The sequence below is a fragment of the Myiozetetes cayanensis genome, unplaced genomic scaffold (genome assembly GCF_022539395.1).
Source record: "Myiozetetes cayanensis isolate MyiCay16 unplaced genomic scaffold, myiCay2020 scf7, whole genome shotgun sequence".
Lineage (NCBI taxonomy): Eukaryota > Metazoa > Chordata > Aves > Passeriformes > Tyrannidae > Myiozetetes > Myiozetetes cayanensis.
Genome location: NW_026087964.1, coordinates 22776529 through 22796336, shown reverse-complemented (window position 1 = coordinate 22796336; position 19808 = coordinate 22776529). Strand labels below are relative to the sequence as shown.

Here is a 19808-nt window from a genome sequence, read left to right as displayed (position 1 = left end):
TCCCCCCCACAGTCTAGAAATGCCAGCAGTCCCTAGATTTCCTCAGAAAGAGCAAATATGACCTCAGAAAATAATGGATAACTTGCCATTCCCCATCTGCTGGAGTTGCCAGATGCACTGACTTGAGATAGCCAGGCACACCTTGCCTCAGCCTGGGGAATGCAGTCCTTTCTGCCCTTGACAATTGGATTTTATTGCATCACATCAACACCTTTTCTTGACTATCATGTTGTAACTTAGGTGAAATACCATTTATGCAGCCTTTCAGCTTTCACTTAGTCTGGAAAGAAATTGTTCTAAAAGGTTTCTAGTCTGATTTACTCTCTCTTATCTGTCTTTCTGTGAATTTGGTCTTTTTAATGGTAGTTAATTTTTTAAAGTGGAAAAGCCCATATCTTTGTAGCTGATGGAGTTCTTAAAAGATGACTAAAAAACATCAGTATGTGGACTATTAGTTTTCTCTTCCTCATCTCCTCCCCCAAACCTGTTTTCAAGTGACAGGTCACACTGTTACACATTTTTTTATGGTAGAAGTGCATCAAAATTCATAGATATTGAAAAAAATCAGTTAGGGGTAAGATTTTTTTTTTTTAATGTGATAAAAAGCCTTACTTCTGTCATCCTCACAAATCCTGGTGTGGACTCTAATTTTTGAAGAAACAGCATAAAAACTGTCTGATACAATTTGCTCACTCCATCTTTAGTGGCTTCTTAAGACTGTATCATTGCCATGAAATCAAGACAAGAGTTGTTACCTTTCAAAAAGAGTTTCTACCTGAAATGTTGCATCTAACAGAGCTATGGACTTATAAGTTGTTAATAAAAACACTATTCTTCCTTGTCCTTGGCCTGTAGTAATTTTTAGTAATTTTTTTATGGTGAACTATCAGTGGTTATATACATCAGGACAATTGCAATTATTGCAAGCGCAGATTCCAGATTTGCAAGGACTTCATAGATAGGACCTCTTCCAGGCCTGCAAGACAATTACTACCCACAACAAAGACAAGAGGTTATATGCTCAAGGTATAAGTTTGGATTTTTTTCCTGGCCCAGGCTCCTAGGAGGAGGTCAGGACAGCTTCTTTCCTTTCTAGACCATGCTGGTCAAGCCTGGAACTACAAAGTAATGCAGTGGAGCATATGCTGTGCACTGCTGAATGGGTGATTTATAATTTAAACAGCAGTACAGAGAAGTATGAATACGAAGGAGGCAAGTTTTTGAATGTACAACTTGAATAGAAGTGGGTTAGAAACCTCACTTAAAGAGAAGTTAAATCCCTGCCCTTTGTTCCTCCTTGTACAGCAGTCAGTTGGGAATCGGATGAAAGAAAGTGAAAATTAAAAAACCACAACAACCTAAAAACCAAAGAAGAAAAATCCAAATGAAGATGAAAAAACCCCAACATCACAAGTCTTCATTTTTCATACACTGTATTTGTTTTATAACCTGTCCTACTTCAAGCCACTTCAGGTAGAAAAGCCCTCAGAGATGACTGATAATAGTTAACCTCAGTGCTTCACCAGGTATGCTCTACATCTTCAGCTTGATTCAGCAGAGCCTACACAGTTCTCACCACAGATGGAATAGAAATTCCAATTATACACAATTATCTTTTCTCCATGTTTTCCTTTGTATTTTCACTAAGTCTTAAAGCTGCTTTTGTAGAACTGTCATGCTGTCCTGGAGGAAAGCAAACAATTGAGAGGGGTGTTTATGTGATGGTTCTCAAAGCTCAGCCAAGACAGCAAAATAGCCAAGGTAAGCTACAAGAGATCTTAAAGGATGTGATCAAGTGAAAGAAAAATAAATTCTGTGTCTTGGCTATGACTATTAGAAGAAAATGGGTTGCTATTTTCAGCATCATAGTCTGTTAAGATATTTTGTTTCATCCAGCTGTGCTGTATCCCACATACTGTGGTTGGTAACACCATGGTAAGAGAGAGTGATCCTCTGCCCTGCAGTTGTGCTGTACTAGGGAGAAGTACATGGCAAACCAGCAAGTGCTAATGAGGAAGAAAAAATTCTGAGCTTCACCATAAAGAAATCTCAGTGTTTCTTAATTGAGGAAATTAATTTTTTTCCTCCCCATTCCCCAGTACTCAAGGGTGTTACTTATTTAATATTTAATGAGGAAAATAGTCTGTCACGATTGTGAGAGTCCCTGTTCCTGTATGTTCTTATTTTAAAATGCATAGTTAAAGATTATTTTAATGAAAAGCAAATTATATCTGAGCTATAATAACTCAAATGATATAGTTATAAATTTTCAAATTTTTTGAAATGAAATACAGCCTTATCTTTCTCATATCTCATCAGTGAAGGATTAAATGCTGGCAAGCCATGTGGTTAGCCACATCTTGGAGGTTTCTGTATTATTATTTATATTGTACAGCAGTGTGAGTGAAGTGGCGATTTAATGACTACTTGTCTTCTACCCTGTAAAATTTGCTGAGGATTTTGTGGTTTCAAGCTCTGGAGTATATGAATAATTTCTGAATCTGTCATATCTATAGTGGTAATTGGCTGCAGAATTTTTTTAGCTTTTTATGAAAGCTTTCCAAGATTCCCACCAGTGTAGACATAGAAATAAATCAGACTAGGTTTAACTTTCATATTTAAGAATTTCTATTCATGAGTTAAAAAAGCAGGGCTTAAAGTAAAATTAGAAAAGAAAATTTGTTTCTGCATCTAACTGTTCTTTTAAATTATTTGTTTTTAAAAATATTTCACTTCTTTTAGAAACACACTGAATATTTTTTGTGCTGAGCTGTACTTCCCATAATTAAAAAAAAGCTGTAATGCTGCATAAAAATCATGATATTTCAGTAGATTTAATTGAGCTATCTATGCTTTCCAGAAGTGCCTCTCTGCTTTTTCAAGGTATAGTGAATCTTTAGAGGGGTAATGTTAGAGCATCAATAATAAAGCTGTTCTGATGTGTATCTGGTTTAATATTTTGGGTTTTTTTTTAATGTAGCAAACTTTGATTTGTTAGAATCAGATTTTTTTCCTTTCTTAGTACTTGTGCAAATTTCTTATTTCTTTGTATCCCACTGGAAATGTGTAAGTGAATGTAACTAGATGTGTACTATAACATAAAAGTAAATCTGTACAGTGCTTTAATAAGGTTTAATAAGGTTGCTAAGACAAATACTTACATGTTATTCCTAGGTAAGAGAGATTCTGTGAAAATGTGAGTAAGAGAAACTAGTCTATTTTACTCAGAATTGCAAATTATTTTGTAATCTGAATTTAAGAAACCTCATAAATAAGTACTGGCACCAAGCTTCACAGTTCACTTGAGTAATATAAATTTCTTGTAGGAAAGAGAATGAAGCATATTGCACTTGAAGTTAGAAGAACAATTTATAGTTCCAGTAAGGAATAGATTGGAGAGTTGCCATAAGTTTCTTTTTATTTCTATACTTTTTTTTTGTTCCTTATTTTTTTTTTTTTTTTTTTTTGGTGCAATACGTATAGATGATGTAAGGGTAATAACAGATTTTTTTCTTTTCTGTTAAGCCTCCAGCCACCTAATGTTTCTTAAAGAATAACTGGAGGGAAAACAAAGGAATAGACAAGTTTCTTACAGGCAGGTACTCCACAGACCAATATATGTTAATACATGTCTTGATACATCTTTTAAGAGCAAATGTAGACAGCAGTGAGTGACAAACATGTCTTCTCTTAGCCATTTCTCTCTGTGAGGCAGCTGAAAACAAGTTTTTGCTAAAAACCCCAACTAGTCCAGGTGGCTCATACCTGTTTGTCTGCATCTGAGGATGCCAGTTAGTGTTCAAGTCCAGGTATTGGCAACTACAGTGCAAAGGTGTTCCAGGTATTATATGCCACTTTGTGCAGGCATGAAAGGGAATGGTGGAATGACGTTTGAGGACCGTGACATTGTGCTCAAGGAGTTGTTCCTCATCCTCTCTGTAAGGCAGGTTTAGAAAGCATTCCAAGGAAAAGAAATTTCAATCTTTAACTTACATTCCAAAACATTTCATCCAGTTTGGACTTGAAGCACCAATACACAGAAGTGGGACTGGATATTTCGGCAAAAACTGTACTTCCCAGGTTCCTGTGAGGACTATATGGAAGATGGTGCCTTACTGACAGGAGGACTGACTAGATCAGCTTTGAGGGTCTACCACATGGAATATGATGTGAGGACTAAAGCACATGAAGCCAAAGATATGTTGGAAGGGTGTAGCACTTTCAAGTTCCTCTTAAGGCAAACTATTCTGGAAGAGTGAAGAATTAATTAAACCACACTTCCCTTGCTACCTATAAGCAAGATAATTGGAAAGCAGCCTGTTTTCCAACAACGGTTGTTCCTGAAGTACTTAATTTTTGTTTCCTTTGTAATTTCCAGCTAGCTCAGCAGGGGTGAACTACGAGACCATTACAAAGTGCCTGAATGTCTAAGGAGGATGACACAGTGCTAAGAGCTCAGAATAATTCCTTGTGCTGTCAGTGCACAGCACTGCAGGCAAAGCTGAACTGATTGCAATCTTAGGAGCAGATGGGAGAGGTTTGTTGTATTTTTTTTTGAACCCTATTGTATAAGTGATAACAGTACCAGAAATCTTATAGGAACTGGACAGAAGGTTGAAGAGAACACAAGCAGGTGAATATCAGTAATGTGTAAATGGAGTCACAGGATGAATTAGCTGAGCATGTGAAGCAAAATAAAATCCCCACAAACCTTAATTCTGTGATGTGCAGGGCCTTCTGGTAAGCCAAGCTTCTTAGTAGGAAATCACTAGTGAAGACAACCAACCATGGCTAGACTACTTGGCTCCAGAAGATGCTTAACAATGTAGGATGGAAGATACATATATCTTAACATGAGGCTGGGTTAACTTTATAAAAACAGTAACAGATTTTTTTTAATGCCTTAATATCTACACATTTTTAAACAATTTCTTTCTCAGTAGGAGTTGTTTCTATTTCTGTGGGTCTGGTGATTGAAATCTATTTGATTCTTCCTGCCTTGTTCTTAGTTATCATTCTACTGTACCAATTTTCTTTAGTTTCAAGAGAAGCAGATGGAGGTCACAGTGACATGCAGTGAGTCAGTGGCTCTACCTGGAAGAGAAACAGTAATTACATAGCTGCCAGATCTTTAGACTTGTATATCTACAATCTAAATTTACTGTGGGTTTTTTTGGTGTGCAGGTTTATTTGTTTGTTTGTTTGTTAGCTTTTTTGTTAGCTTCTCAGTTACCTGTGCCAGGAAGTGATCATCAGTGCATTCAAGAAGTCTCCTAGATAACCTGAGCCCTGCTGTGTCGTCCTTCTGGCAGATATCATGGTGGTTAAAGTCTCCCATGAGAACGGATCCATGCACACGATACTTCTTCCAGTTGTTGGAAGAAGGTCTCATCTCCACTTTCTTCTTGGCCAGGATATCTATAGTAGATATGCACTACTACAAGGCCATGTTGTTTTGGCTGCTATTCTTGTTTGGCTCTGGACCTACCCCAAGGCAGAGTGAGAAGCATTGTGGCTGCTTTCTCACAGAGAGGGCAGATCCATTTCCTTTCCTTTACAGCCAGTTCAAAACCAAATAATTCTCATTGCTGGTTTCTATGCCAGTTCTGTTGCCTTGTTTCCTCCTCCTGTATTCTCCCTTCCATGTTTTAGTTCATTGAGAAGTTCCTGTCTTAGCCTGACAACTCTTCTGCTGAAATTATGGCCTTTTTGCATGACAGGGTGGATTGTTTCTGGCTTTCTTTAAAATTCAGCCTCCACTGTTTCTGCTTGATGACTGATTGCTGGGGAATTTTACTTAGCAATTACCCAAACAAGCTATATTTCACTGTCCCGATGTCCTGAGTCCTATCTCTGCTGCTCACTGTCCCACCTATCCTCCAGATGCTGAATTCTGTCACCTTCTGGCCACTGTAAACCAAGTGTGCTGTAAATACCTGTATCTGCAATGCTTTTAAAAAAGGCAGCTTGAGAAAAAGTGTCCCATGTGATTTCTCATGAGCTGCATAATTTGAATAATATTAAGCTGCTTACATGATAATCCATCATAGCTGATGAGTTTAGAACAGTGATGTGGATTTTCTGTGGAAAAATTGCCTTTGGCTTTTGCTGGGAATCAGTTTGCCTTTAGATGCGTGTATTGTTGACAATAAATCCTCAGAGCAGAATGCAGGGTATTTTTAGAGTGTTGATAATAAAGATCTTGTTTTATTTTTATCTTACTAACAGCATAATCAATTGGACAACTAATGAAGTTGGCCAATTTAATACCATTAATCTGATTAAAACCCTACAAATCCAGTGCTGTTGCCAGTCTCATGGGAATCCACAATTCAAAATATTGTATAGTATGTGTAGGCATATTAGGAGACAAAAAAAAAACAAGCAAGAGCAAATAACTTGTCAGTCAGTTTGAAAACACCTGAATAGTACTCCCGAGTACTGATTAGAATATGGAGGTGCAGGCTCTCTTTCCTGCAAAATATGTAACTAGGGAGAACATGGGATTAGTAATTATTTGAAGAACTAAGTAGCTTAGAATGTTGGAATTGGTGCCACTATAGTGAAAATCTGGGAAGTCGTGAAAATGACTTTATAAATAAAGCAAACCGCAAAATTAGTTTTCTTTAGTGCTTACAACAATAACACCTCTCTCTGAGTCTGAAGTTTCAGAAGGCTTTCACCTCACTGAAGGCCACTACTTTCATCCCTTCCCATGTGACAGCACACATTTGAATAACTGCTTAGGAAATGGAGGTTAGAGATGAACTTTATCATTACTATTTCGGCATGGTGTTTTTTATGTAGGTAAATTCCCTGATCCTGTACCCACCATGGCTACCCAAGCATTGGTGCTGAGGCAGGAAAGAACACTAGGAGTGAAGTAGGAAGGCAGAGCAGCTTCCATGCAGAACAGCTGTGAAAGTACAGTTCTGGAGTGGGTTTTACAGCCTCAAAAATGAGGCAAGAAAAACTTAAGGATCTGTGGGAGATCATAGAGCACATGTACCACTGTTCTCAACCAAGGCAATTTTCATGTTTGCTAGTCAGAGGAGGCCAGGATGAACCAGAATGTGTTAGCAGTGTGGTGCCATGCATGGGGCTACAGCAGAGACCGGCTTTAGTAGCTGTGTACAACTGCTCTATAGCTTCAGGTCAGAGTTACCAAAGCAGCTCAGATCTATTGTCAGGGTTGCACCAACCCTTGTCAGACAAGGTCTGTGGGTTGGCATCTAGTGGTCTATCTGCTCTCTTAATTGGCTATGTAAGCTTATTAGTGTTTTCCCGGTATTAAAATACTGCAGGAGCTCAGTAGCCAGTTGTCTGTTTCAGCATTATCTTGCCTTTGTTTGCTCAATAATTAACTTGGAAAAAAAAATCATCCAAAATGTTTGAAAAAGTCAGGAAACCAGTCTTGACTCTTCAGCTTTTCCTTGCTTACTGCAGCCTGCTAGAAAATGTTGAGGTGCTGTTGTGAAGCTTGTCAAGCATGGTGACCTCTGAGAGGGGCAAACTGGAGCCTGGCTGAGAGAAGCATGGTTTTGATTTGCTGAGTTTTGGTTTGGGGGCTATTTTTGCCTGTCCCTCCCCTTCTGAGATAGTAATGTTTTTGTCCATGTTGAGATGTCAGCAGAAGTACATGTAGCAGTTCTCTTGCACACAGCTCTACCTCCCTTGGTGCTTTTTAGAGACAGCTGTGTCATAATATGAAGGATGAAGTTAAAACATGTCAGAGATCCATACGTGATGAACATTGATGCAGAAGGCGTAAGTTTGGGGTGTCCTGGTGTCCTGAATTTATTGCAATTGACACAATACAGGCTAGAGGGGCTATTGAGGGCTGAGGGATCCTGAATCCGTGCATTGTTGGCCAGGCAATGTTTTCTTATGTGGCTTCTATTTCAGGAGTCATTGCAGTGCCTTAACCATGTCAACTAAAACTCCTCTTGATTTTTTTTCCATTTAGAAACAAGAAAACAGCTGCTTGTTACTGCTAAGTTTTCACTGTTTTGGAAATTAGATGATTTCAACACAAGAGAGGAATGGAAATTCAAGTGTGTTTTCAAGAGTGAAACAGACATTTCAAAAGGTTCCTGTGCATTTATTTCTCCTTCTACAAATATGAGACTGCTTTTCTATTTCTTTTCCTTAACTCCTTCACTGTGTAGTAAGGTTAATTTTCCACTAAAGTGCACTTATATTCAGGCAGAGAAGTTCTACATGCAGTTGGCCAAACTGAAGCCTAGGTCTATGCCACTATCGTTCAAAGCTAAGATGTAGTATTTTTCCAACTATGGCTTTTTGTAGGACTGGCTTAATTTAATGCAGAAATAATCAAAAGTGCTGTTGTCAGAGATGTATGAAGTGTAGAGGTCCAGAAGGTTTTGCTTTTCTGAAGACAATGCTGAGAAATAAGATGATTGTGGACACAAGTGGAAGCCAATGCCAGTGAAGCAGCACTCCTGGCAGAGGTGTAAATTATGGGACAGATGTAGACCTCCTCCTGCTACCTACAAAGAGGGTCTGTGTCAAGGAAGGGATGACAGCAAGAAACTGAAAAGGGGAAACTCCTGGGACAGCAGATCAGCTGTTTGGCAGTTTTGTTGCATGGCAGAGGTGACCAAGTCATGTTGTTCATGGTATGAGCAATGATGCAGATAATGGAAAGGTTTTTCTGCTTTGTGGCGGTGAGTCTTGCTGTTCTTCAGTATGATAAAACAGCTCTGCCTGGTGACTTCTAATCAGAGATAAAGCCCTCACAGGTGATCAGCTTTGTGATTCCGCACAAAGTAGGATGCAGCACCATGCTATGCAGCAAGAAAAGCTTTGAAGCAATATGGCAAGTGGTTTCAGCTAAGGTTTCTGATGACACAGTGTAGGTGTAGTCAAGTATGGGTTTAGTAGAATGAACCAATTCAATAAATTCTCTGTTATTTGCCTTACCCAATCACATAAAGCTTGATTAAATAGTTGCAGAATTAGTGGATTTGCATCAGTAGAGACTGAATGCTTAGAGATAAACACGCTGGCTATGTCACATGACTTCCAGATGGGTATGTTATATCTGAGTGGATGTTTAGATTTTTACTTATTTATAGCAGGAATGGCTTTTAGATCTATTAGGTTATAGTAATAAATTTACTGAACTACCAAATGATTTATCTTTCTGCTTGCTTTCAGCTGATTACAACATCTCAAGGTATCTCAGGATAATATGAACATCTGTTCCCTGGAGATTGACTCTTCACAGACAATAATCACAGAGGTAATAAATGAAGTGGAGAATGGAGCATGGGAAACAACAAGGGACAGCTCTGCCTTTATTTGCTAACTCTCACCTTAGTATTTCATTCCTTTCACTAGATTGGCTTTCTAACAAACCCTACAGCAAACTTTCCAGATGCAATAGCCCATTTTGTTCAGAACGGGATAGAAAATCAGATAGTGGCTCTGGGACTTGAACATCTTGCTCTAAAAATCTGTGTTAGCAGATCATCAGAAGCAAATAGTCTTTCCTCCTTTTCCACCCATTCTGAACCCTAGAGCACAAGACCAGAAGCAGATCTCACTCCACCACTCACCAGTGCTCTCATGGGGAGATTTTCCATAATTTCTCATAATTTAAAATGAGTGAAATAGGTTACTCTTCTGGTATGCTTTTCAGTTTGTTATTTTTAGTGATAGAAGTAAAGCTGACACCTAATTTGCACTTGTTAAAACAGGCTTATGAAAATACATTGTAAATAAATCTTGGGAGGAATATAAATTAGCATGGTTCAGGGTAAAATAACTTCCCTTTTGTGGGTCAGAATGAAAATACTGTTGGGGGGAGATTGTTCCACTTCTGTGTGTTGGAAGATTCCTGTATCTTTTTATGTAGCACTGGATGTTGGCCATCACTGGAGACAGAACTTTAAGTGGACACCAAGGTTTGGGCACAGTGACAGCCCTCTTCTAAGGCAGCCAGATGAATGTTAACACTCGGATCTCCTGGATTACAGATGAGATAAAACAGGCAAATAAATGTTTGTGTACCGAGTAATAAGATAGCTGCAGATGAGTTAGAGCTCTGTGGCTTCTGCAAGACACATGGACATAGTTAATGTACTTCTACAGAGAATGTGTAGGAGACAGGATGGGGGAATAGCTTGGTTTTGGCTGTAGCAAAATGAAATTCAGTAGGCTTAGTAGGTACCATACCTACTTGGTCTGTTGTAATGGTAACTGCCACAGTTTTATAACATGGATAGTACTCTTATGTTTCAACTCCAGGGATGCAACTAAGACAGCTTAGTCCCTGCCCAGCACCTAATTTTTACCATATATGCTCTCCTATATCACCAACCTGATGTGTGGGAAAAGCTTTTCTCTGGTGGGGATACCTGTTAGGTGGACAATAAGTGTTCTGTGTGACAACAGTGTTTTTATTTCTCCTTTTTTTTTTGTATTTATAGAAGCAATTCCTCTTCTTTAATCCTGATTTTAGTCAGTTTTTAATCATATTCCTTCTTCAAATTCTGTATGCAAAGATTGCTTGTCATAAAGATACCTGTTTTCTACAGCATCAATGTAGATTCAGCAGTCGGTGTCAGTTCAGTATTGGATGAACTGTTTAAATCTCTCCCCAAACCTTTTCCTTATTCATTTCATGGTGAGTCAAAGTCTAGCAACTGAAAGGTAATCACTATGGTTACAGTATCCAGTTCTAGCAACAAATGCAAGATTTAAGTCTTAACGCTTGTAGCAAATATATATATTTGAGACACCCCCAGACATTTGGGATCGTGTTTGCAAGTGTTAAAACAGACAGTTTGAGATAATTCCATTGCAATGCTTTGCTTGCAAGACAGTGGTCTGCTTTTATAAGTGGATTGCTTGCATAAGAAGTGAAAGAATTTATACTAGTTTAAAACACAGCTCAAAGCAGTGTTGCATTTTTGAAGTCAGAAAGATAAGATTTAATCACTGTCTGGTTAGCACTCTGTGTCAACACTGTCAACCAAAATAAAAGGTTGAAACCTGGCTCCTTCACAGCTGCAAATATTATCAAGACATCACTATGGGCCATTTTTAGGCATTACGAGAACTATGAACATTATGAAGCATCAGAATTTCACAAACCTACAGCAGATGACTTTATGGCCCAGGTGGTTGGTATTTCCATCCCAAATAGTAATGAAATTCCATCCATCTCTTTACAGATGGCAGAAAATCACTGATCTACCACAGTGCTCTCTAGTAGACAGGTATCCATCCAAAAGCCAAATTAACAACCCAAGACTGGAATTGCTCAGGGAGACTTGCTGAGATGCCCATGAATGATATCCGTGCCTCAGCGATGTCAGTTCAGTACGGGGGGTTCTGTTCAGGGCCAAGTCTAATGGGAAAATCTAGACAAACAATGCTCTTATGCTGGCAAATGTCTTTTCTGGCTGTGGCTGAGGCGTAGGAATGAACCTGGATAGGAAATGTCTAATCCAGACCATTCTATAGTTCAGGTCAATGCAGGAATGTACAGGGTTGTCTTTATGCCTATTGAATGGATTGGGGGGAGAGGGGAAAGGTGTAGAGTTCCCTGAGAACTGAATTTCCAACATGAGTGCAGTAACTAGCAGAGACTGAGAGACTGTATCACAAAACATGTTAATGTGGGGTTTGTTACTGCATTCACAGAATGGCACTACTTGTTAATCTCGAAGGGCTCATTCTCCTATAATATTTCATATTATTTTACACTATATTCATTCTGGAGAAGAGAAGGCTTCAGACTGACCTAATTGCAGCCTTCAGTACCTGAAGGCAGCCTACAAGAAAGATGAAGAGAGACTTTTTTACATGGACATGTAATGATAGGACAAAGGGGAACAGGTTCAAACTGAAAGAAAGATGGTTTAGATTAGGTATTAGGAAAAAATTCTTTACTGTGAGGGTGGTGAGACACTGGAATAGTTTGCCTAGAGAAGTTGTGGATGCCCCATTCCTGTTCAAGGCCAGGCTGGATGGGGCTTTAAGCAACCTGTGAAAGGTCTTCCTGCACAATTCAGGGGTACTTTGAGGTCCCTTCCAATCCAAGCCATTATGTGATTCTATGATTAATTCCTTAGATAATTTTTCACAATGAAGTGCAGAACTAATTGGAATTTTTAACAAATCTTTAAGGAAATCCCATCCATAATATTTCCCTATAATACAGTTTGAAATAGCACACCATATTTTTCCAGTTCATCTATGATTTTTTTAACTATATGATATTATCTTTTGAGTCTTTGAGAAAATAGAAATCTTATATAATGTTTTACTGCAAGTAATCTTTTATATTTAGTGACTCATCATAACTATGGTTTATTTTAGTCCTGAATCTATTAAATATAACACTAGATGTAGAATATTCTCCTGACAGCAAGTCTTTGAACTTTGGAACTAAGACATCCATATCTCAAGTAGCTAGTCCATATTTACCATGGAGTTTGTTTCTTTGTTTGTTTTGGTATATGAATCAGGAGGTGGCAGCTTGCTGATGCTCCCACCTGACATTTAAATTGAGGATGTTTGAAAGGGCGCATTGTTTCAGATTAAGCTTCATTTGTATGTGAGGTCTCAGATGATTAATTGATAAATCCTTTTGCCCTAGAGTGTTTTTGTTTTATTTTGCTTAGAGCAACCTTAAGAATTATGTGAATTTTTGTTTGTTTGTTTGTTTTTTAAGACCATAAGGGACAAAATCAGAAACAGCTGGTGATGAAATAAAATACAAAAATGCTTAGCAATTGTAGACCCATGTCACTTCTTGTTTATTCTCTGACTGGTTCCATAGATAAAAGAAATGTGGTGGACCTCAGCTATCTAATGTTCAGTAAAACATCTTTGATTGCATGATTTAAATTGAAGAAGATGGGAATAGGAACAAAAACAGTGTCATGGCTTAACCCCAGTTGACAACTGCACACCACACAGCCACTTGCTCCCTCTCCCACTCCCCTGTCCCCAGCAGGAATGGGGTGCAAGAGAATTGGAACGGTAAAAGTGAGAAAACTTGTGGGTTGAGATAAGAACAGTTTAATAATAGAACTAAATTATTAATATTAGTAATAAATTGTAGTTAAAATGAAAATCACAGAGAGAGATAAAACCCAAGAAAAATAAGTGATGAAAATGAAAGCAATTGCTCACCATTAACTGACCAACATTCAGCCACAGCCCCAGCAGTGGCAACTGCTGGCCAGCTTATGCCCTGGTTTCTTGCTGAGCATGATGCCGTACAGCCTGAAATATCCTTTGGGTCAACTGGGTCAACCGTCCTGGCTGTGCCTCCTCCCAACTCCTTGTGCACCCTCAGCCTCCTCACTGGTGAGGTGGTGTGAGGAGCAGCAGCAGCCCTGCTTCTGTTGTAAGCCCTGCTCAGCAATAGCTAAAACATCCCTGTGTTATCAGCATTGTTTCCAGCACAAATTTAAAACAAAGGCCCCTACCAGCTACTGTGAAGAGAACTAACTCTACCCCAGCCAAAACCAGCACAAATGGTAGAATGGTTAAGATACTGGATAAAAGGGGATGTGCCAGTAGTGTGCAGTGAACATAGAAGAAACATGCCAAGGGAGATTAAAGGTGGAAATTGTCAAAGGATGAGACGGGGGACTAATTTTTATTTTCTCTTATATTTTTTCTGCCACAAGAAACATCAAAATGTGCTAATGATATTTCCAGCTGATATTAAAGTAAGGAGCCACAGTGCTCATCAGAGAGTATTAGATATCACAATGATCATCTTGAATGCTAGGGCAGTAGAAGTGGGATTATATTCAATACTGAAAAGTCATAGACTAGGAGGCTAATCATAAGGATTTATTTTATAAGATGAGATCTTGTTGAGGAATGGGATGAAAAAAAAGATGAAAGAGCTGAATATTTATCTATCTCATGTGTCACCCTTATGCAAATGGCATAGAAGAAACAGGATTGTTATATGTACTAAATGTTGCACTCCAGATAAGTCAGAAACAAGCTAATGTTACTGAAAATGAGCATGAGAGACTGAGAATGTTGAACATTGTCCTGGTCCTTCACAGAAGGACTAGTTAATTATAGAGCTCTAATTAATTTATTATTAAATTATAATCACAGAAGGACCAGTTAGTTAGACTGGGGCAGTCACAGAGAACGGCTGTGGCAATGGTCAAGTCAATGAAGAGGACAGTCCTGAATTTCAAGTCCAGCCTTGTGTGACAGTAACAGGCTTAGTTAACTGGAGTTTGGGAAATCTGCATGCTACTATACAGGGATGCTGATGTACTCTTAGATGACCTGTTTGTTCTGCTGGGTAGTGGTGGGCTGTAAAAGCCAGACTGGCCATTATGCAGGTCGTCAGAGTATATATTTGTGACACACTGCGGGCCTGAGCTATTGCCAGCTGAAAAACTTTGGAAAGGTGTGGGAAATATGAACATCAGCTTAAAAGCCACAGATGTGCACAGTGGAGCACTTTCATATACTGTCAGGGCTACCTTCTCTGACTTCCAACGTGATACATTTGCTTTTACACACTGATAAGAACTGATTGTCAAAAATGCACTTCTGACAAATACTCTGTTTTACTCTCAGTATTGGAATGATAGCTGGTAATGCTGGATATGTCTCTCCTAAAGTAGGTGTTCCCTCACCTGTGTGCTGTGCGTAGGAGAACAAATCATCCCTTCCTCAGCTTCAGTGTTATCCTGATAATAGAATAAAGGCAGGATGGTGAACGTGGAGAGGAGGTGAAAGAAGCATGAAGTACTGGGGAAGGAAAAATCGATCAGTGAGGGATCAGCAGAGACTAGCTCTCCAGAGAGCAGAAAAATGATCAGGAGGCATCAGAAAACAGTTCAGGAAATCACTTCTCTGAATGATATTTTAAGTGAATTCAAGGAATCACATTTCCCTCCATAAAGTTTTTACTTCTAAGGAACAGGAAAAATAAAAATACAACAGAAGGAATTAAAGCAGGAATGTGCTGGGAAAGCCTAAGAATGGAGAGAGAGGCAAGATTGCACAATTGTGGATCAGGGAATTGCAGCATCAGAAGGCAGCATGAGGTGTTTCGGGGGCTTTTTTTTTTAGGTCATCAAACAAATGGAAAAATGAAAAGGATTTGCAATCACCCAAAAGTAAAAACATAAATTTTCTTGCTGAAAGTTCTTCTAAATATCTTTAATCAAAGGACACCTCACGTTTGCTTTGTTTTGCTTTTTCTAAATGACATTATTATACATAATTAAGTGTAGATGAATATGCTATAAAAATATAATCTTAAAAATCAATATACCAGGTTGTTGATGCAGTATTTTTTTATACTAGAGAGGTCGAAAGACTTCATAAAATGTGAGAAGAGAATTAATGAATAATTTAAGAAAAAATATTTCTGTTCTGAGAGTCCTCCCCAAATTCCCACCTAAATGATTCAAAGTGAGTGGGTGTTCAGCCTTTTTCTAAGCTACACCTACAAGTTTTTATATGAACTACAGAATCATGCAGGTTGGAGGGAAGCTCCAGAAAACCTCCTCCAGCTCACAGCATGTCCAATGAGATCAGCCTTCTTGGGGCCTCATCCACCTGAGTTTTGAATATCTCCAAGGATGGCAACTCCACAACCTCCCTCGGCAACTTGTTCTGGTGTTTCATCGCCCTCACAGGCAAAATCTTCATCCTTATGTTCAGTCAGAATTTCTCACGTTTCAATTTGTGCCCCTTGTCTCTCATCCAATCTTTAGGATGTGTGTAAATTAAATATAAAAACACTCATGTACTGAACTAAAAATTTCATTAGAGCTGATTGTGATTGTTAATGATAGTATATGATGATATTGACTTTTAAATTCTTCTTATATATTCCTGCATGATGTGTTAACATTCTTTTCTGAACAGGAAATTTCTCATCGTTTAGAAGCACATTAAAATAGAACTATATGTGACAGCATAAGATAATCTATGTTTAGAAGTTTCAACTGTATTGTAATTATCTCTAAAGTATCTTTTGCTCCACTGAGCACTATTTGAAATTTTGGCTGAAATGCTTAGCTTTAAATATGTAGACCAGAAAATCAAGTAGACAAAAGGGCTTTTGTAATTTGCTAAATCTTCTTCATTTACAGGTGAAGGAAAAGTTCTCACAGACATGTGATTTAATCACCAGTGATTTAAAATCACTGGTGATTTTAAACCCTGAACTGGTGAGGAATATCTGTCTTCCATTCATATGCAGGTAATCCAGAAAATTACTTTCATTCACATAAGGTATTTTTCTGAGGTAATCTTCTGCATTATTTTACTCTGTAATATTCTACTAATAGCATATGTGTACTTGTATGATATTTTTCTTTTTAATTTAAGGTGTGTCAAGAAATAATACTGAGGATTAATTTTTTAACCATGAAGTGCTGTTATATCTCAGCAGAAGTAGGACAGAAATAAAGCTCATGATCATCTAGAGCATTTCACTGTGATTGAATTCTTATTAGTAATGAAGAAAATAATAGTGAAAGGCTTTGAGTCACTTTGAGTAATAGTTATTAAAAGTCAGACATGGTTTTTAGATTCTTGTCATATTCCCAAATATGAAGAAATCTGAAGGCTGAGAAGAAAAGGAAAGCAAAGCAACTTCTGCTAATATACTTTTAGCAAAGAAATGTTGTGAATCAAATTTTGTATTTGTTTGCCTATAGAGATGCACAGGCAATTTCTGAATGTATTCAGCATTTTCTTTAGCTGGTAAGTAGCAAATAATATTTCCTTCTAGCCAATGGACATTGTATAAAGGAATAAGACTGTAGCCCAAGAACAGGAATGCCTCAGTGTATACCTCAGCATAAGAACTGGCTTCCAGCTAAGCTTTTTATAATCATCTGCAAGCTTATATAGGACAAGATCTGACATTTGATTTTAGAATACTAGTTCATTTCCCTTTCTTTACTCTAATATATATCATACTTCTTTAATAGAAGTAATAGAAAACACTGATATTATGATAAAAAAGCATAATAGAAGCCATAGGGACTAAGACAGTGTTTGTATTACTTTCTCATCTGTTTGTAAATATTATTTAATATCAATTTTTACTTTGATGTGGCTGTTTTGTGTGACTATGACTAATAAGATAGTTCCCATTCAAGCCAGGGTGCTCCTGGCTCTCTTCATCTCCTGACATATTCTGTAAAGCCACTGAGGAATCAAATAAAACTGAAACCTGTACAAATTCTGAACAGTGCATCCTGCCCCTTGAATTTGTCTACTAACACTGATTTGGTTAGGACAACAGATAGCCTGGCTTTTACAGAACCTTACAGAACTTCTACAATTATATTGCAAAGGAAAGCTACAGAAGGGTGTGATGGTTAAGATAACTCAACATCTGTATGGGGACAAATTGAAAGTAAAATTGCCAGTGGAGATTCTTGGAAAGAGGAAGATGGTATTGCAGAAAAAGGGAAGATCTTATTTCAGTCCTGGGAAAATCTGGAAGGAGAAATTAAAGGAGATAATCAGCAGTTTTACTGTAAATTTAGGAAGATATCAGTGCCATACAAGAATTGTTTCAGAGCTTCTTGATTTTTACACATTGTTAGTTTAAAATACTGAATTGCTCTGCTAGAAATTCAGAAGCTCTAATATGTATTTTAGGGATGTTCACATGAACAAATAATTTGATCATCTGAATTTTTTCAGGTACTTTCTGTAACTTTTTGATTACACTCTCCTCTCAGGAGGAATATATTCAGACTTGATTTAGAACAAAGCTTTTGTCTGCTGCCACTCAACCATAAGCTACTGAGCAAGCCATTCCTTTGTTTCCTGAACCAAATTTAGAGGTAGTGGGACCTGGATCCAGGTCTTCTTCTTGAAAGAATTTAGTATTTCTGATGGGCAAGTAACTATATATCTTTACAATCTTAGCCCTGCCCAGAAGAACAGGGCTAAAGAGCTCTGTCTTATGCACTCTATGAAGGCTTGTAAACATCTAAAATACAGTAGGAAAATGTAGGTAATATAGCCAGCAGCAAACCCAGAAAATTATTATTGTAAGAAACTAACATGGGATTCACACACGTCCTTAAGCCAGGGGCAGGTGGTGACTGCCTTTGGAAATCGATGCTCTTTTCTGACAAATGCATTAATATATAATGGCTGGTAGTGTCAGCTGTAGGCAACCTCCTTGATCTAATAAAGACAACTCTTATATTTCACAGATGCTGAAATCTAAATTTGGCTTTTGATGCCATCCTGGATCAATGTTTTAATTAAAGAAACCTATAATCCTTCGTTTAACTACCACTTTCCACTGTCTGTGGCCACTTGTAATTTTTTCTCCTGCAATGATGAGGTAATTTTGAAAATGCTTGTTGAGAGACAAACAGGTAGACTTTTTTTTGAACATTAATAGTGAATCCAACATTACATTCTGTGATTATGCATGCTAGCTATTTGACCATTGTTGCGAGTTTCCTTAACATGCTTCTATTTCCCTGGCAACTGAAGCAGAGTCAATTAGCCTGGCCTAAAGTTCAAATGCCCTCATGAGTATAAGCAGTCCAGGTGCACTAGTTACCAAGTATTACTGAATAATGATCCCATCAAGGAAATCTGTAATATTACAGAGTGAAAGAAGCATAATTTGCTGAATGTTTTGTTCACAAGAACTTACATGTTAATGAGCGCAGACTTATGTCTGACAAGGATCTTTAAAGGAAATAGGAGAATCATATTAAATTCAGAGATATGCTTTTGATGTCTGTTTTGTTGTATTTCTGGTAAATTAAAAAGTCTGTGCATGCTGCTTTGACTATTCTGATAACCTCAATTTCAAAGCAATTGGTCTGAACTTCTGATATTATTTCAGTTTCTGTTATGTGCTTATTGTGTACCCATAATTGGTTTTTATTTCTTCATAAGACTGATGTCTTTTACGTAATGAAGTTCACATTTGAATGTACTAGAAGGTTATGCCCATTATCTTACAAAAGAAAGTTTCAAATTATGTTTGTTCATGGGAATGTGCTTACAAAGACAGCATTTAGAGGGGCTTTGTTTTGGAGTAAAATGGTAATTCATCCCCTGCAACAGCCCACCTTATCAGTTCCACTATGGTTTAGTATTTTATCCTAAAACATGTTTTGAATACTAAAAATATCTCTTTTCACAAGTGCATCACATGTGAGGAAAAAGAAAATGCTCAACATTTTCTCCATACATTAAAGATGTACTTGCCAGAGACATTCCTGCAATGATGAGTAGCAAGATTACTATCAAAATAAAGTGGATTTTTTTAATCCTTTTTGATCCTAAAAATTTGATTTCTTCTGAATTCCTTTCCTTTCACTTTGTTTCCAAATTCCTCTCTTCTGGGACAGTCTATTCTTGAATTTTTAATCTTTTACTATGTGAATATAAAAATTTTCCTTTATCATAGGAGTGACTGTCTGCTGACTACAGAAACGACCAGTATGAAAGTCCAGGCTCTATCAAGTTCATTTATATAATTTCTTTTGTAACGAACTTCATAAAAGCGGTTTTAGAAGATGAAAGAAGAAGTAACCCTACAGAGGAGTGATGGGTCAAGATTAATTTAATTTTAAATGAATCCATAGGGAGCATGATTTCTTTCCAGAGAGGAGAAGAGCAAGTTTTTTCTACTCAGCTACTACTTTCCTGATGAAAGTATCACTGATCCTGAAAACTCCCAGATCACCTTGCCAAAGGATTTCTCTTTCCCATCAGTGACACAAGGCTGGACCTTTAAAGCATGAGGTTTACTTCAACATATTTTTTCTTAGCTTCCT

General features: G+C 37.7%; 1 protein-coding gene across 11 annotated transcripts in view; it reads right to left on the bottom strand.

Annotated features, from left to right (window-relative positions):
- GABRB1 (gamma-aminobutyric acid type A receptor subunit beta1) overlaps positions 1 to 19808 on the bottom strand; it is a 122716-nt gene that overhangs the window by 61548 nt on the left and 41360 nt on the right. The gene's annotated exons all lie outside the window — the stretch shown is intronic.